A 20,095-nucleotide genomic window follows, 5' to 3' on the forward strand; every position below is an offset into this window, starting at 1 on the left:
AGAATCGAGGCTGTGTGTCCACTAGTATGGCGGCTGGCCGCTCAATGCACTCTCCACCCCCGGAGCTGACCGACGCCGGGCGTCGCGGCGGCCAGCCCCTACACGCCCGTTGCCATAGAAACGCGCTGTCATTAAAGCATCGCCTTATCATAACCGACGCGCGTCCTTTCTCTCTCTCTCCCTCCTCGGCCGCCATCTTTACACCCCCTTGGGCTATCCCGTTGGGGAACCCAGGCTGCTACAACCCACTCTCCGTTTCTCACCGCGTTTTCCTCCCTTCCTCCGTCCTTCCGTCTCTCCCGGCCTCTCTCTCTCTCTCTCTCTCTCTCTCTCTCTCTCTCTCTCTCTCTCTCTCTCTCTCTCTCTCTCTCTCTCTCTCTCTCTATCTATCTCTCCTTCTCACCCCCTGGCCCTCTCGCTCGCTCGCTCGCCTCGGCTTTCCCGGCGGCGGGCACGCTGTCCACGTTTCTCGTTCTGTCTTACTTGCTTGCGGGTAGCGGTCGCGTGCGTGATGACGGAGATGGTGGGGGTGGCGGAGGGTGGAAGTTGGACGGCGCGGCGGATCCTTTCGCCCTTCGGGCGACGTTCTCGCGCTCAAACCACCGGACCGCGAGCTGCATGACCGGTTGGGTATATACCCTGAAATACATTCCGAGCTGAAATGTCTCCAAGAGGAGGGGAATCTCTCTTTCATGACGCGACCAATTAACATACGTGACGATACCTGCTGTGACGCGACCTCGTGAAGCCGGAATGCACGCCTCCGAGCTCGAGTCCATCGACAAGAGATTCGTCGGTAGATTCCAGCATCTTGGAAGAGAAACTTTGTCCAAAGGGCCACGCTTCAGTACTTTGTATCACCCTGATTGACGAATTTTCATCTATCAATACGCCTATAATTCGTTTGCGAAACAGTAGAGGACCTTCCTGTCTAATTCAAGAGACGCTCTATTAGCCGCACATTAGCTCTTGGACTTTTGAGTTCAGACACCCTGTACAATGTATCATGTTCACATTTCTTGAGAATGTAATCATATTCGTATTATCATACGCGAAAGGGAGCATACGATCGATGACAGCCGGCCGCATCGTCTCACTTGTTAACTCGCATCGAACTCATCGACTGTGCTTGTCTTCTCGCGCAGACACTTTATAAAATTATTTTACACCGTCTTACAAATCACGGTCATATATTGCGGTGTGTACACATAGGTAGCCCCGAAAGTGTCTAATTCAGTCTTGGAGCATTGAGCGATATGTGCAACGCTCGAGTCTAAGGGCGGTCTCGTTCCGGTCGAAAGTGCGAGGTCGCGCGCGCGCGCGCAGCGTTGAGCCGGAACCGGAGTGTATTTCTGTGTATCTCATTAATTTTATTCCATATAATACGGCATCCGCACAGAGTCCGCTCACCCTTGACACGACGGCGCCGCTGATTAATGAAGTCGGCTTGCCATTTCAAAAGTGTATCCCACCCGCGGAATTCGGTTTGACGCGCAGCTTTTCTCAGGGAATCTTTGATTTATCGTTCCAATAACACGCGAATAATCGAAGCCGGCTCGAGGCGTCGCGAACTTTGTGCCGACATTAGGAATAATTAATTGTCGGCCTGGAGCCCTTAACGCAACGGCGCGCCGGCTCGAAACACGGAAGCACGGGCGAGTCTCTCGGCGGGAGGCTTTTTAATGCCGCCGAGGAATAATTCGTCTCGGGAGATTTGATATTCGCTCGGACGTAGATTTACGTTCCGATCGTTCGTCGCGTCGAAACTGTCAAACTCTCTAGCGAGGAACTTCAATTTGGAAATTCTCCATTGTGAAAAAAATATCAATAGTCTCTCGATAATTAAATCTGACGTATAATTTGGTAAGCCTGATTAGCAAAATCTACGAGACGATGCATACTGCATCGTCGAGAGTGGACGACTGGATCGATCCAAGTGTCGAAATTTCACAGCGGGAGAACCGCTCCGGGAAAGTCAGTTCGACGGGAGTCGCAGCACCGGTGACGGTGACTTAAATCGTGGAGAATGATTTCGCGGCGAAATTCCAAAGTGATTACGCAGCCAGACATCGTCGGCGCGCGTGCGCGCGTTTGTGTCGGCGACGTGTCGGGACATATTTGTCCACGCGCACGGCGGTCTTACCCTTTATTCTCTACCCTCATCCTTCGCCGTTGTGAGTGTGACCCTCTACCTACGTCGGGTGACCCATCCCTCCTAATTCTCCTCTCCTACGACAGAGAGAGCGGGTCGCGCGAGTCACGGCCCTCTACGGAATAACGAGTCTCATTAATCCAATTAACCAGTAAATAATGGGATAGCATTTTCGTATTTACGAGAGAATACTTGGCCGGCCCTAATGGAGTTTTGAGCTGACTATCAATATATTCCTGCCGGCGCGGCGCGAGGGAACAAAGTACGGGTCACTCTCTCACTTAGTTAAACGGGCTTCGGAGCCGGCGAGGTTAGCGTCCCAGCCGGCTGGAGGACATCGATCTCGTTTCCTTCTTAGCTGAGGGAATCTGATTTTCAGAAGCACGCCCGGCTATACTCTGTGACGTGTCGCCACGTAGCTGCGGAATTTTTCCGCCGCAAAGTAAATAACGGCGAGCCGGGCGAGCAAGTAACCGTGAGCCGTAGAGTCGCTCGTCGCTTCGATCTTCCGTGATTCGACAAAGTCGGCTGTTTGTCGATTCGCGAACGCGTCGTTTCTCGTGTCAATTTAATTCCGCGCCGGAAAACGCGACCGGGCGGACCGGTCTGTAATAAGCCACACACAAGCTCGAAAACGGCAGTCGGATGTTGGAAACGTTTGTATTTAACGCGCTCCCTTTTTACGCACGCATCCTCCTCCTTACCCTTAGCATCGTTCGCCGATATGAAAGAGAAATTCGCCCCGGGGAGGAACGCAGGCCGCGCTCACGCGCGGAGTGTAAATTTTTCCCTTTTCCCGCGCGGATTTTTCCTTTTCTCTTTCTCTCTCCTTCCCCCCCCTCTCTCTCTCTCTCTCTCTTTCTCTCTTTCTCTCTCTCCCTTTTTCGTTTTTTATTTTAACTTTGCAGTGCGCAGTCGATTTAGCCCTGAAGTTTACTGATAAAGTCGAACAGCGCTTCGAACGGCGGAGTGCACGATGCCGGGGCTTAATGAAAATTGTTTACACCCTTAACGGTAATCTTTGAGCAGAATTACTACCGTTCGCCTTCCCCGCCCTTCGCGTCCGCTCGCGGAAATTCTGGTACGTAGCTGATAGCGAATAGCGGTGGAGGGGTGCGTTACCGAGCGCGCACATTCGGCGCACGTTTCTCCTTTAGATCTGGGGAGCGTTAAGGATATCTATTTGTGTCGCCCGCTAGGTGGAAGCAATAGAAATTACAGCGGACCACGTTCTGGGTTGGCTCATGATTTGCATATTCGTTTGAAACAATATCCTCGGGTGAGCGCGGCGGTAGGTCGTTTTAACGCGGCAGGGGCGCCGACACGAGTGGAGGGAGAATTTGTCGCCTTCTATGGTGACAGAGGGAGGAGGACGAGGGGGTGGAGGTGGAGAAACGGGATAGAGGAAGAGACACCGGCGCTGAGGGGGCAGGGGGGCAAGGTGTGCGGCGGCGGTGTTCGACTGTTTCAATTAAAATAAGCATACGCCGCCAGCGAGCCAATACCCGACTACCGTTTCCTTCTCTTTCTCTCGCTCTCTCTCTCTCTCTCTCTCTCTCTCTCCTCTCTCTCTCTCTCTCTCTCTCTCTCTTCTCTCTCTCTCTCTCTCTCTCTCTCTCTCTCTCTCTCTCTCTCTCTCTCTCTCTCTCTCTCTCTCTCTCTCTCTCTCTCTCTCTCTCTCTCTCTCTCTCTCTCTCTCTCTTCTCAACCGCCCGCCGACATCCACCTTTTCGCCCTCTCGAAAAGATCGAAAAAAGTTATCCCTCGTCTGGGTGTATTACTCAGCGTCGTCGAGATCTGAATGCGAAAGCAGTCGCTGAAGCTTGATGGCATTAATGTACGTTTCTTCGCAATCGACAGCATGATTTATTGGAAGATATGAGAAATCGCGTCGTTTCTCTTTCAAGGTTCCATGTAGAAAGCGCATATATTAACTCCTTCGCAGCTCTGATTTGCGTCTGAAGATCAGCTGAGCGTATCTTGCGTTTTTACATTGCGTATACATTGACATTTTGGAAAATTAATATATTTCGGGCTATATGCGTTCTCGGAAGATGATGTAAAGATTCGTAACCGCTTAAATATTATCTCGAAGCGTGATTTTTCGAAGGCTTCACAGTTATCCTATGATTGAAGCACAACCGCGAACACGTCTTAAATTTTACTTGAAAAATCACGTTAGATAAGTGGCAAATATTTTAACGTGAAAAATCGGTCTTCTTTTAATTTGAGATTTATTTAAAATGATTGCTTGCCGAAAAGCGAGAAAAGAGGAAAGGAGGATGAGAGTGAGATAACGGCGTGAGCTCGGCTAATATTTTCAGACGCCCGTTTCTCCACCGTCTATTCTCGATGCTTACTTCTGCGCATCCTTTCCCGGGAACGTGTACATATAAGATACTTTAAATGGGAAATCGAAACGCTTCGCAGATAACTCTCCTCGGGTGAGAATGTATTCAAAATGGCTGCCGGCGTGGGTGGGAGCGTTATGGATAGGAAGGAGACGGCGGTAAATCCCCTATGATGATACGAAACATATTCTACCTTTAAGAACCCGAAGGCCGCTCCCCCTCGTCGGCTATAAAATAAAGTTCACCGTTTTCATTCCTCTCCGGCTCCCCGAAGCTTAATCGAAGCTGCCGAATGGAAATGCCTTTTTTCCCTCCTTCATACGCTGCAAGTAGACGACAAAATTAGCTCTAATATACATTTATTCGCAACTGGATATTTAATAATGCAGAAATATGTAATTCAGGAAAGTCGTGCGAATAGAATGCGAAATCCTACGAGACGTTTCTCCTGTGGAGAAGTGACACTTTTATTTGCGATATCAAGATAAGGTGGCTGCATAAAAGTACGCACGCGATCCCCATGACGAATCGAATCGAAACAATTTCTTTTTCGAGAGACTTCCGGAAGGACAATATCGTGTAAATAATCGACCGTAACAGTCGATAACAAATAATAACGGTGTTTTGGAACTCGCGCCACCTCTAAACGACCTCTCTCTAACGACGTACACGCATACGCGGCATACTTCACGCCATAACCGTTTTCGACGCGGTGGCGAGTATATCGCGTGGAGTCGCGCTCTATTTCCATAAATTTATCGACTCCTTCGGAAAGTCATTTCTCGACATTTCACCAGCACGTTCACCCTGCAGCCGTCACCGTGAGCATCAGAAATATTCTGAGATGTAACAGGTGATTGTCACATATCACTTTTATTAGCTTCGATTTTGCACTTTTATACATAACCTAATCTAACAATAACCTCCTTCCTTTCCGAATTATCATTGTCGTCTTATTCCCGGCTCTCCGAGAAACTGAGCGTAATCTTTATGTACCGTAACGAGATATTGCTCTATGACTAATTAGGAAAATTATTGTCTGTTTCAGATTTGACAGAGAAAACGGCTACATTTCTGATAAATGCGGATGCTGCACTGCAGGGATCCGATTCGGGTAACCAGAGTTCCTTCGTAAGTAAATTCACGTACTCGCTGTATTTCAATATCTAATTTTACGCGATGTGAATAATCTTTCCGAAGTTTCGATAATTAGTCTGCTCGACAATATACTCAAATACGGAAGACGCTATCGGAATGTGAATCGAACGATTAAATATTATAGTGTGGCGTAAAATACCAATATCATAGCATATAACGAACTATAAATAAACGATACAACACTGATCTGAATTGAGACGCAGTACGCCGGAAGTCGCGCGACCTTTAGACCAACACACACTTACACGCGCAATACGTACACATTGGGCCATAATGGTTTTCGCGTTGGTAGTGAGCACACCGCGGCCGGCGTCATGCGCGCTATTTTCCATTTCTCTAAATTCATTAAAACTTGCGTGAAATTAACTGCGACATTTCGCGAGTACATTCATAGTGCCGGGGTAATCATTAGCGGTGGGAGCATTCCTAAGTTTTAAACGGTAACTACCGCATTTTATTTCCCTTCGTCTTAAATAAATGAAACTATACGATCGAAGTTTGTACTCGCGATATCTAACCTAACTTTAACCTCAACTTCCGTGGACCGAATATCTTCCTATTCTCGATCTTTCGAAACCGAGTGTAATCTTTATATTGCTATAATTAAATAGCCAAATTATTTTCCGTTTTAGATCGGATGGAGCTGGGAGCCACATCGCGAGGACAACTTTGCCGAGAAAGGATGTGATATCGGGAGGTTGACTTGGGCAATGAGAGAGAGAGAGAGAGAGAGAGAGAGAGAGAGAGAGAGAGAGAGAGAGAGAGAGAAAATCTTCCCACAGGTAAATTCACAAATTGGCACAGTATTGCTATTATATATTTCATTTTACGCACTTTCAATTATTTGTGATCTTAAAATCTCGATAATCAGTAATTTTATAATATGCTCGAATATACATACGAAAGATATGTGACCGAAACGCGCGAGCTGAATAATAAAATATAACGATCTATGAAATATCGGTATTGGAGTGTAGAATATGTTGTGTTGTGTAATAAATGGTACAAAAATATCTTGAATGACATCAAAGCATCTTTATTGAGACGCGGTGCACCGAAGGTCGCGCGTCCTTCAAAACAACACATACGTACGCGCGCGATACACTAAGGTCATAACAGTTTTGGCGTTGGTAGTGAACATATCGGCCGGAATGTGTGTATGTTGTGCGCGCTATTTTTCATTTCTACAAATACATTAACACACATGTCACATACGTGAGATTAATTGCTATACTTTGCAATTGCGTCATAGTGTCGGAACAATCAGCATCTTGAAATGTAGACGGTAATTATCATATGTTCCATTCTTCTTTGATTTAAATAAATGAAAATATACCTAATCTAACCTAACTTAACCCATTAATGCCCGCTGGGACAGAAATTTCGTGTTGATTTCAATGTTATGAATTTTTACAAAAATGCTCGAAAATTTTAATTCAAAGTACATTACTAAGAGTTTTCGAGGTCGCTCTTTCCGAATCCGCTGCGAGAATCATAAAAAAATGAGTGTTTGTATTGATTTATAACGGTTCTTTTCCAAAAAATGCGATTTTTTCTCGTCAATTTTTTTTAAATCATGGATTTCATCTTGATAAAAATGTTGAATATTACTGAAAAGTACTCCAATCGTGTCCTCAAGACTTGTACTTGAAATATATGTGGTTCTGAAATTTTTTGCAATTTAGTAATTTCAATATGGCGACCATATGTATGTATACCATAGATATCGCCGGATTCTTGGTATTCGCGGGAACTCGATCGAATAACTCGTTATGAGTGCATTTTTATGAAAAATTATCTAAAATAAAAATTGTCCTGTTGATCGAGTTCTTTCACGTGGTAGGACAACTTTCATTTTAGATAATTTTTCATAAAAATGTACTCATAACGAGTTATTCGACCGAGTTCCCAAGAATCCGGCGATATCTATGGTAATACATACATATGGTCGCCATATTGAAATTACTAAATTGCAAAAAATTTCAGAACCACATATATTTTAAGTACAAGTCTCGAGGACACGATTGGAGTACTTTTCAGTAATATTCAACATTTTTATCAAGATGAAATCCATGATTTAAAAAAAAATTGACGAGAAGAAATCGCATTTTTTGGAAAAGAACCGTTATAAATCAATACAAACACTCATTTTTTTATGATTCTCGCAGCGGATTCGGAAAGAGCGACCTCGAAAACTCTTAGTAATGTACTTTGAATTAAAATTTTCAAGCATTTTTATAAAAATTCATAACATTGAAATCGACGCGAAATTTCTGTCCCAGCGGGCATTAATGAGTTAATATCTCTCTCTCTCTCTTTCTCTCTCTCTCTCTCTCTCTCTCTCTCTCTCTCTCTCTCTCTCTCTCTCTCTCTTATAACTTATCAAATATCTCTTTACTCTCGATTTCTAAAGTCGAAAGTAATCTTTATATGCTTATAACTAATTAGGAAAATTATTTTCTGTTTCAGCAAAGGCAACTACACTTCCGATGAATGTAGAAATGGATGCAGATGCAGTACCGGAGGATCCGGTTCGGGCAGAGTAGGGTTGGCTCAAAAGTAAGCTTGCCGATTTCTTGTACTTTTCCTTTTCTCTATAATTCTTTGTGATTGCCAGTCAAGATATAGTTGTTTATTCAGAATTGGCTAACAGAAATTGTTAAATTGGAACTGGAAAGAGTTAATTCATTCTGTATACACACACTTGTTCCTAATGCCAAATTTAGAAATCTAATCAGCAAATCTGATTTTTGTTTCAGATCTATAAGACCGACCCGTGTATCGGTGAGTTGAAAAATGCGTGTGTAAACACAAAAGTAAATATATTTATAATGGTAGTGGTTTATAATACTCGTGAAAATCAATGCTATCTACTTTGCTTATTTTATTATTTATTATTTAGATTTTTTCATGTATGTATATGTCCTCTTAAATGAAATGCTTAAAGTAACTAGAGGATCATATTTCTGCATTATTCAATAAATTTTGAAAGTTATAATAATATTTTCTAATATTTCCTTTTCTAAATATCTCTTTAAATATCTCTTTAAATAGCATATATATTTATTTAAATACAATTTAAATATATTTTTAAAAATGTATTGAAATTTATTTAATAGTCATATCTTGTTTATTTAATCTAAATATATACTTGTGATTTAAGACATACAATTATCAAATATAATTATTTATTTAACGTGATCCACTGATTATTTTGAGTAGTATATAACGCGCATTAAACTTGCGCCACTGCGAGCGAATGAAACTCGCCATCATATATATCGCGTTGATTTAGATTTCGCGATCCCCGCGAATATTTGCTTTTTCATTTAAATTTTCCGTACATATATATTCGAGTCGTTACATGATTGCATTGAGTAAACGAATGAAAATCTTGTTAAGTTCAATTCGTCAAAATATTGCAGAGATCGTATTCGACAAGCAAATCATCGTAAAGTAATTACTTTTCATTATTTTGTTCGCGTACGATGTTGATTGATTCCGCGATCGGGTTTGCGATTTTTCATGCGCGAGACTTTCTAGAATTACCAGATTTATCGTATCGCAATTGTGTTCCTGATGATATATGATCATGATAAACAGTTATTAAATAAATTTCACTTTCGTTCCGCGTTAACGTAGACTCGTAAATCGAAATAAATCGAAACGTTTTTTCCGATTGAAGTATATTATAAAATAAACATTAATCAATCGCCGTTACAATATATATTTAATCACGTCGCGAGTGACAAAGTGCAATCAACGTGGGACGACGCAGAGCGACACATGATAGAGGTTGGACCCTGATGTAGTTCTCGAGATGCAGCTGCGGGTTTCGTCGGTGGACATCGCTGGATTTCATCGTGTAATGGTGAGCGTAAAATATTACGCTCGTGAGGCGTCATATGTAGTGCATGCGTAGACGTTGATAGCATTGATTTCTAACGAGAAAAGTAGGAGCAGTTGTACACTACTGCTTGGAGCCTAATCAGAATCGAAAATCTTGATAGAAATAAATGTCTGCCCTTTGTTATCTATTTATTTTTGCAAGATAATTATCTCTTTTTCTTCTTGAGAAATGAATATCAAATTTTATATTTCTTTTAAAATGGATTTATCTTTTCCTTTTGAGATGGATTTCTTTATTTTTGCAAGATGACTATCTCTTTTTTCGAAAAATAAATATTGAATTTAATATCTCTCTTGAATATGAGTTAATATTTCGTTTTAATCGATTAACTCGTTTGAATTTGTGGAGAATTATAGTATTAAATAATTCGTGTATAATGTTTAAAGTTTATTATCGACTAGTCACATTGTCAATATCGCAACTCTGATTCCGTATGCGTAAGATCTATACATAAGAAAATAAAGGCAGCATTAGAGCAACATTGCAAAAATCAATATAAATATTTAATTGAACTGTAAACATTGAACAAATAAGATAGATGGGTTTTTGCATAGTTAAAGATATAAAATCTGCGTGACATTACTGGCCAATTTTTATCGCTCACTGCGACTTTAATATTTTCATTAAAAATTTTTCGATTCTATTATACTCCACGATGCGTTATTACATTATTGTTACCAACTTTTATTTCTTCTATGTCTGAGTCGAAATATTAAGTCTATTACAAATTTTACAATTCCTAATTTACGTTTCTAATAATGTCTCTTGGCCGCGAGACTTTTTGAATTTGCTAACGCCTTTTTTTCATTTATATTCAGTCTTGCTATTAAATCAAACTTGAGATAAAAATTGAGATATGTAGAATATTAAAACAATCAAATATTAAGTAATCCTCAAACATGAAAAGAGAACAGCTGGACACTATGTATATATAAAATATTTATATTATATTTTGAGATTATTCATTTGTTTTACAATCCTAGTATAATTTACGGGATTGACATAAAATTAAAATTTCGACTTGAGATTGGTAACAATTAAAGACTTATCCATCATATTTATATTACGTTTGTTCTAATATTGCAAATGATTTGATGTCATTGAATTTGGATATTATCGATATCCTTCAATATTATTGACATGTTTTGATATTATTGACTTGTTTTGATATTATTAATGTGCTTTGACATTATTGCAATACTCTGATATTATTGAAATGCTCTGCTATACTGAATCGAAAGATGCGCAATTGAAAAATCCACGTACTCTTGAGACCGTAACGCACATATAGATTACGCGTATCTTCCCCAGTCGTCCCCGATACGCGAACGAAATGCTTTTTTCTTCGCGTTACTTTCCTCATGCGCTTTTAGCGCCTCGCGGTAATGGCAGTATCGTTGAGCCGCGTAAAGGATAATCCTCGATAACGATGTCGTACATCTCGAATACAGCGTCAAGAGGGTGAATCGATATATACATGCGAATATATATATATATATATGTCACACACTGGTGACCATTCGTTTCATATTTGCTCTTGTTAGACGTTCGTCGGCGTTAGCGCCGACGAACCCCAACGGCCGTCGTTAGGCACGCTTTAAGCGAGCATCACCGCGAGAGATCGGAAACGTGTCCATTTATCCAGAAAATAATCCGGAGATAGGATCTTCTCGTTGTCGCGTCTGTAAACGACGAGGTAGTGTCATTTTAGGGTTGACGAGAAAAGCGGGCTGGGCGTTGACGGTGCCCCACCCCCCGGCCCCGCTCGGAGATTAAAGATTATTTACGAGATGACGATAAGGTTTCTGACGATAACATCTAACGATCGGTTTCGAAAGGGGAGACCCGCCAACCGTTTTCACGACAGACTACGCGAGAAATGCCGCTCGTCACGATGCATTCATTTGTCTATCGGCTGGTGCCTGTGACAGGCGCTCGGCTTCGGGATGCTGGGCGGAACGTTACAACTACCGAGACGAAGATAGTTATTAATTGTCACAACCACATACAGCGCGCGCGCTCGTTGCAAGAAACATGTCCCTTATGCCTGGTTTCACCGACGTCGGCGTTAACTTCGGCCGTAGTTCAAGTCGCTCTTTATCTTTTTCTGATTCCGCTTCCGCAAAAAGACGGGCGGTCGAACGGAGGTTAAAGTTCAGCGCTGTGCAGTGCCTCGCTTGAGCGTTAATTTCATCAGAACCGCAAATTAACACTCGCGAAATTTCCGGCGATATCAGTAGCCGTCGTATCACACTGTCTCTCTCGCCCCCGCGGTATAAAAATTACGCGTCCCCCCCCCCATTCAGTGCAAAAATTCCGACTTCCTCCGGAGAATCCGTGACTCTCGCGTCGTGCCGATATTCTTAACCGGAAGAGCACCGTGTCGTTACGCATCTTCGCCGCGCTGCCGGCTCGACTCTTTTCGATTCTCAATCATTCACGCTCAAAGACTATTAAATACTACGACACGGTAGCGAAGACCGTTGAAGGCTCGACTTGTGAACTCCGCATTAATTTCCGCCAACTAGCGCGCCGACATTTCCACGATACATCCCAAGTATGCCGATACCCAAGCGCGATCAGAGCGGCTCGCCGTAAATAAAATAACGCACATCCCCGCGTATTTGCCTAACGTAACGTCGTCTCCGCCGCTCTCGGAGATTCCTCCGGCCCGCTTCGCGGTCTCCGCGAGCTCGGGCGAGGCTGCGGAAGGGGTTGCCGCGCGTCACGGAGCGAGGGTGTAGGCGCCGCGCGAAGGGATGATACACGGAGAGATGGTCGAAGGTCTCTACTCCATGGCGCGCGAGGGATGTTGTTATTTACGGTATTTAGATAACCAGCTTACGTAGGACCCTCACACCCCTTTTTCGGCCCCCGCCACCCCCCTCATCCAGCATTGGCCATGATCCCGCGGCCGAGATAGCGCCGACGGGGTGTCACCGGCAGCGCGGCATAGCCGGCGCAACCTGCGCGAATGTCGAGCGAGGATCCGCGCGCATTCGACTTGTAGATTATTATAACGAGCATCGCGTCGCATTAGCATACGTATCTGTTCTCCCGGGAAACCCACGGGCGGCTGCTGCTGCTGCTGCTGTTGCTGCCGCCGCGCCGCCGCCGCTGCTGACGCAGTATTATACCGGAGAATTACTCCTCCTACTCTCTCACCCTGCTACCCTCTGCGACCTCGATGCACCCTTCTGCCCGTTCGCCGCTTCTGTCTATTCGGTCGCTCGGTCTGTCACCTATGGGCGTCTCACACGCGCACGGCTCGGATTTGCCGGATTCGCATGGACCGTGTGGATCGTAATCGCGATGTGTGATTGTCGCGGAAGATGGCCGCGCGGGATTTAACGCCGATGTTCGGTTAATCGGCGCGCGCTGCATTTTTATTCGATATCGTTTCCCATAGTAAAATCCGAAAAGGAGTATTTTCGAGGCGCATCTTGAAAGTCACTTGGCGAAGTTATCGAAGATTCGCAGAAATGTTTGTGAAACTTCAAACTGGACCAATATAGTAGAGAACGTGGAAAACATCCCTCGTCGGCTTGAGAGAACTAAACCATACGAACTGTTGGTTCAAAACTCAATAAGAGGCTTATCGTTTGATAAATACTCCACTCACCTGGTTCTAATGAACGAAGCGAAAATCGCTAGCCTCCTGCAGACTGGTCATGATTAAGGATGGTGTCTTTTTAGCGGATAAAAATCCCACACCATTCAATAGTTCCATCTTGGGTATCTTTTGAAGATTTTTTCACCTACCTTCATTAGAAACAAAATATGGTAGAAAGAGAGAGAGAGAGAGAGAGGGAGAGAGTAAAATATAATTGTAAAATACGTTACGTCTTCACGGTGTAGATTTTTCCTCCGTACGTGTGTGTGTGTGTGTGTGTGCGCAATAAGAAGGTAATTTTACAGCTGCATTGTTTTAGCCTGGTCGCTTCAATCCCACGCGCGCGCTTTTACGTAACCGTGTGCAAGCGCGCGACCGAGAAGAATACTAAGCTTAACGATAACAAGTGGCGGAAATCAGTGTGAGAGTCGGATTTCGGGAAACGGCAGATTTTACTTGATATTATCTGACTTCGAGCTGACACGGGGTAAGGCGGGGTGGGAGGGGGCAGAGAGGGAAAGGATACGTCGTTCTGCTCTAACTTCATGGTCGGTCGCGCGTATCTTCCGGCAAGGGTAGCTCCGACCGTATCTTCGTTATTTCTCGCGTGCTCGAAATAGATTCCGCCGGCGGATAATCTCGATGACCGGGTTCCTCGATACCGCCGAACGTGTCGCGATCGCGCGCGAGTTCTGCTCCGACGTGCGACGTCCCGTCATACCGGAAAAATAATAACGGAGAGAGCGATGCGCGAATCCGCTCGGAGCGAGCCGAGCGCACATATCGGAAGGAAGACGTCGTGCACGCTGCTCTTTGTTCCCGACTCGCGTCGCGTGTTACTCTTTTGTCCGTGAGCGCGCGCCCGATAGCGATTGTCGAACGAAGGAGCGATCCCGAGCGGCGCGCTGCAGCATGCTCGGCGGAGCGACTCGGTGATCCGATAAACGGATAGATATCCGTCGGTCTGCCCGAGCGGGTACCACTATAATTAACGCTGACCTCCCGACGACCCACCGGCAATTTTAGTAAGCGAGCGATACGAAACACGGACGATCATAATAATCGCGGGCAAATCTTTCGACTTGTCAATCAGCCGACTGACACACGATGGTGGGTTGTTGCCCACCACCGTGGGTTCTGCCCCGGGTTTGCGTGTCTCGAGACGCGCCGTTGCACGCTAACCTCTCTCGCGCGAATGCTCAGCCATTAGCGCCGTGCTTTTCTTACTTCCTCGTTCAAGAGCCGGTCGTGCATCGCACCACCCCGTGTCCTATCGTTGCATCCTTTCGCCGTGCGCGCTCCGTGCTCTCCGTATTTACGGAGTAACACCGTGCTGTGCGCCATTTGGACGTCGTGCGGGCGCTAGCGGGACGACGGCAGGTGGTTATGCGTTCGTGTGCGGCTAGTTCGATCTGTACGCGATCGGATTTGACGGGCCCGGCGGGTCACGCGGGGAGATACGGGAGGTCGCTAATCCTCATCGCCTGCTTTTGGTCATTTGCGAGTCTTCGATTCTGCGATAAATCGTCGTTTGTTCACGTTGCGGTAAAGTCCCGCGCGTTACGCAGAACGAGGGTGAAGATTTGCCGTCGGTGTGATGAATCTTTGATTGTCGGAAATATTTCTGCTGAGAAGAATACGAATTTCTGCACTGACTGACCGCGCGCGCGCGGCGTCATACGGCTAGTTTATTCTCTGTCGATTACACAGGCCGACATTTTTAAAACCCTGAGACAAGACTATACTTTCCCGAAGGTTTTCGGTCCGCTGAATCCGAATCCGGCAGCGGAATTGCTCCATCACGTCAGGTTTTCGAGATATTCTAATCTGAAAGTGCAAAAAACACAGTTTTTCGCTATATTCGGGGTTATATTACAACGTGAATTAATTTTTCTCTACAAAACTCGTTACAGTATCTGAAAGTACTACTCTTCGCCTTCAAAATGCATTTTGAATTTTTCATATATCTTATTTCTTCTCGGAGATATCGTCCGTTGAAATTTTTTAGTTTGGCGTTTTCGTTACTACCTTACAAAAACAAAAAGAAATTAAGAAATTCCGGCAGGTAAAAGTTGTGTAATTATATGTTTTTTGGGACGCTGAATCCGAATTCGTTGTCGGTTCAACCCCATGACCAATCAGGTCATGGTTTGTCCCTAACCTCAAAAAAGATTTTCGAATTCGCCTTTTTTTGATCAATTATTTTTTTGAGGTTAGGGACAAACCATGACCTGATGGTCATGGGGTTGAACCGACAACGAATTCGGATTCAGCGTCCCAAAAAACATATAATTACACAACTTTTACCTGCCGGAATTTCTTTTTGTTTTTGTAAGGTAGTAATGAAAACGCCAAACTAAAAAATTTCAACGGACGATATCTCCGAGAAGAAATAAGATATATGAAAAATTCAAAATGCATTTTGAAGGCGAAGAGTAGTACTTTCAGATACTGTAACGAGTTTTGTAGAGAAAAATTAATTCACGTTGTAATATAACCCCGAATATAGCGAAAAACTGTGTTTTTTGCACTTTCAGATTAGAATATCTCGAAAACCTGACGTGATGGAGCAATTCCGCTGCCGGATTCGGATTCAGCGGACCGAAAACCTTCGGGAAAGTATAGTCTGGTCTCAGGGTCTGGAGTTTCGTAAAATTTTGTCGGCCTGTGTTATTGTCTGTATTTCCTTCTCGGTCTCTTTTCTATAAGATCGAGCTCGGACGCGCTCTCTCAGAGTGCCCCGCGCATGACTCAGACCCGGCAAATATTCCTTCGGTTCCGTTACGGTCTTTTGGAAAATTGGTGATTCGTCGAAATGCTTCGTCGGTGAAATCACAATTATCCGATCGTGGCACGACGCGAATTCACATACGGTTACAATGGGATACTCGAGTGGGATACAATGTGTATGAGCTTTATTGTCCCCTTGAAAGCATCGGTCAGTCCGGTCCATCTGCTGAGCCAGCGATAGTTGCAGCTACACATCCTACTGTAGTCATCAATTGCATCCATTTCGGCGGACTCCCAGTAAACGTAAATCTGATATCGCTATTCGTCCAAAGACTTGCGATGGGAATTCGATTTACTCGAAATACATTAATTTTTTTTTTAAACGCCGTATTAAAGGGACAAAATTTCAAAGCGGGAAATACCGCTCGATTTAAGAATACCTGCGACAAGGCGAGAGGAGAATCTGCCCGCAAAATCTCTACTGTCCCTCGAATTGATCTGATTACTACAATCTGCCGACGCGTTACTCGTCGGCAGTTTACACTGGCGGCGATACACGCGCGCGAAATCGGTTCTCGCGATTGCGGAAGTCAATCAGCCTCCGGGGAGGATCATTAAATTGCGAATGCAAATCCCAAGTAGTAAAGGCCGACGCGGCGCGCGAGGGTGCGCCAAGTGGGCGCTAATATGCGCCAGATCCATTAATCATAACCCGGGGGGGATCCTCGCGCAAGCAAGGACGCCGTTCTCGTACGTGTGCGCGAAAATGGTCACGCTGTGCGCAGTCGTACGCGTGTGTGCAGTCTAAAACTGAAACAGGTTAACGTTAGACACTCCCCGCTGCACGTTGGGGAGCATTCAGCATTGTTCGTGGCGCCGGGCTACCCTAAATATTAACAATGAGCGAACAGGGGTCAGTACAACCCTCGAAAACTTTCTCTAATTCCTCGTCCCCGGGCCCCACCTCCTTCTTGTCTCCCGATTTCGCGCACCCTCCTTGCACCAACGTCCCTTCGTTCCACGGGCTGAACTTTTCGCTTGTAGCGTACACGAAGCGCGGAGTGTGTTGTACGGGAATATCCGTGCACGGGCCGGCAGATCACGTGGATTATTCGCGCTTTAATCGTTCACCCTGTGACGGTGTCCTTCTCCGCGTATCGAGACAAACGCGCGCACGGACCGCACGAGGTTGCTTCCCATCATCCGAAAAAAAGTATTCTATTTGTAAAGTGATCTTTCCCACAGTCTCTCATATTTTCAGCGAAGCCTTTTTAAGAGGAAAAGGATTCCTCTTTCGATAAAGCGATTAAAGTGAACCGTTCATCTAAAATTTATCAGTTATTATTCTAACCGTTTTCCTTTTATTTCAAGAGGATTTTCTCTTGAAACGTCAATTAATTTTCCTTCTTATATAAAGAGGAATCTTAGAGTAATCCTCTTGAGGCCATATACACATAAATAAAATCCCCTAAAATTTAGATGATTCCGTCGCTTGTTCTGAGATTACACTTGTTTTTGGGTGTATATCGTTAGAATTTTTGCGGACCGACTGAGAAAGAAGCGTTAAAAATAACTGAAGCTGCAAACGATTAATATCGCGACGACGACCATTGGCGCATATTACGAAGGAAATTAAACGTCGTCGTCGAATCAATGACATCGAAGCAGATTTACCGAGCGTCTTGCGATTATTTCCTTCTTTCTCTAGCGTCTCTTTCGCAACATATGCGCAAACGCGAATCTGCCGCCTCTTTCCCACGAATTTATCTCGGTCTTCCCTCCGCCGGGAATATCGTCGATATAATTATTCCGGCGAAATATCTCCGATTCTGCACGCGTAGCGGGCTTCTTTGACGATTAACGAGTGATTTCAATGCACGCGGTTTCCACGAATGCGTAGAGCTGCATTTGGTAGCGCGATGCAAACCGCTCGAATAAAGTGAGCAACTGGACAGCCGTCGTTAGACGAGTGCTTAGACCGTGGCAATATGAAAGGCGACATCCCTAGATGGACCAGTTGTGAAGGCAATATGTACCGCTCACGTGGTGGCACGCGATTGCGCTCACAATGTGTCGCCATATACGGCGCTATACACGTGTTCTGGCCAGTGTGGTTCTTCTCCTTCCGCTCCGCCGCTGCCTTTTCCGGCTGTCGTGGATACCGCATTCCTTATGCGACACCACGCCGATGAGCCTCTCTATTCGCGCAGAAAAGTCTTACCTGTCTCCGACCGACCGACCAAGAGGAAGAGAGGGAGGGAGGGAGAGAGAGAGAGAGAGAGAGAGAGAGAGAAAGGGGAAGGGGAGAGCAAGAAATATACACTGCGTCGGCGATAAACTATCGGCTGTTCCTCTCGCTAGTGTTACCCCGTTATATCGACACACGTAACTGGCAGAAATGCGCGCTTTTTAGTGAACACCGCTATCGATATCGTGCGTTACTAATTTTACGCGACGCGACGGCTCGGTTCTCGCGCGATGCTCGTCAGTGCGCAAAGCGTGTTCGATAATAACCGAAACGTCCTGCGTGTGATATACGTCATGTATGTATGCGGGTATGTACGTCTTTGTGTGAATATATACGGTATTTACATTATAATACCGCGCCACACACACGCACACATACACTGTGAACACAGCACGTCGCGCCGGCCGGCCGTGCGTTCTTTATGCGCGCGCCGCGATCAATTACACAGATACTTCGCTTCCTGATCGGCCCGAACGCATAGAAGGCCAAACGTGCAAATGCAAATGCTGCCGTGAATGTCGCTCGGTTGACGATATTAATGAAACACTTATTTGTTCCGCCATGGCGTTTCGCACAGGATGTCCCACGACGTTCATTCCAGCGACAGATCCTTGAACGGGTGTAGAGTCGATTTTCCTTTCGCTAGAATATCGGGATGTCCAGGTTATTAGCACATGACGATATCTTCAAAAATTTTTTTGTTCAGAGCATCCCTCTCGTCCCGTGTGAAATACCGTATCTTTACTATCGTCGTGTGCAAACAGGCTGTGATAACACACGTGTCACAAACAGAAGGAATCGATCACCCAAAAAACAATAATTTCAGAATAAGCGGAATCATCTAAGAAGATTTTAGAGGATTTTACTTTTATATATGGCCTTGAGAGGATTCTTCTAAAATTAAGAGGAAAATATAAATATTTCAATACATTATTCTTAAAGTTAGAAAAATTATATGCTATATATCCCAGTAAACACAAAGTATCATCGTAACATCAATGATACTTTGTGTTTACTGGGATGTAATGCAGATCTTATTGATTTTAATATAAATTTCCTCTTATACACAGATTATTTAATCTTTTTTTAAGAGGATTATTATTTATTCTTACTGTACTTTATTCTTCCTGATTATACGTTCCTTTATAGGGAAGGAAGAGAAAATTATTAGGAAATTGTCTTTTTCACTTTCTGTGAAAAAAATAGGGTAAAACATAAATTTGTAATTTTAAATACTCTAAATGGCATTTAATATAGTGTGCAACATGTTATGACAAATGAATATATATATATATATATATATATGTACTTACGTTGAAATATGAGCCAGTGTGTCTTTAAGTTGATTTTCTTCAAAAATTCTTGAATTTATTCATGACGAAACAACCGGGAGAAACAACACAAACTGAATAACGATCTCTATTCTTTTTTCTTTTGCTCTAGACGTTGTTCGTAAAATAAATATGGCGACGATCGTTATATGCACAAAGAGAGTATCTCTGTGTGAGTAGATGAAAAAGGAAAAACATCGACAGGTATTCCTCTTGATATAAGAGGAAAATTAACTGATAAAAGAGAAAATCCTCTCGAAATAAGAGGAAAACAGAATAATATCTAATAAATTTGAGATGAATTTTAATCGCTTTATCGAAAGAGGAATCCTTTTCCTATAAGAGGCTTCGCTTAGAATATGAGACTATGGGAGAAATCACTTTAGAAATAGAATACTTTTTTTTGGGTGTGCGAACGTCCGCACGCGAGCTTAACGAAAAGAAAAAAAAGATACGTTTCCTCGAGATGTAATTGCACGATCGCCCGGCATCGTGCTTCATTGCACGATGAAACGAAAGAGAGGCTCTCGCCGAGCGGAGGAGCGCGGCGGCGCAGCAGCTGTCGCCGGGGCGAAATAATCGTAATAGAATTGTCAAAACGT

The 20,095-nt window shown here is 44.2% G+C and overlaps 1 long non-coding RNA gene across 1 annotated transcript; it reads left to right on the forward strand.

The window, feature by feature from the left end:
* The first annotated feature begins 6,406 nt into the window (after window positions 1-6,406).
* On the forward strand, window positions 6,407-8,444 carry LOC112589990 (uncharacterized). The gene is made up of 3 exons (XR_003113913.1): window positions 6,407-6,443; window positions 8,131-8,220; window positions 8,421-8,444. It is a non-coding gene; the product is annotated as an uncharacterized LOC112589990 (long non-coding RNA).
* The last annotated feature ends 11,651 nt before the right edge of the window (window positions 8,445-20,095 follow it).

This window comes from Harpegnathos saltator, unplaced genomic scaffold, assembly GCF_003227715.2.
Source record: "Harpegnathos saltator strain DR-91 unplaced genomic scaffold, Hsal_v8.6 scaffold688, whole genome shotgun sequence".
Taxonomy (NCBI): Eukaryota; Metazoa; Arthropoda; class Insecta; order Hymenoptera; family Formicidae; genus Harpegnathos; species Harpegnathos saltator.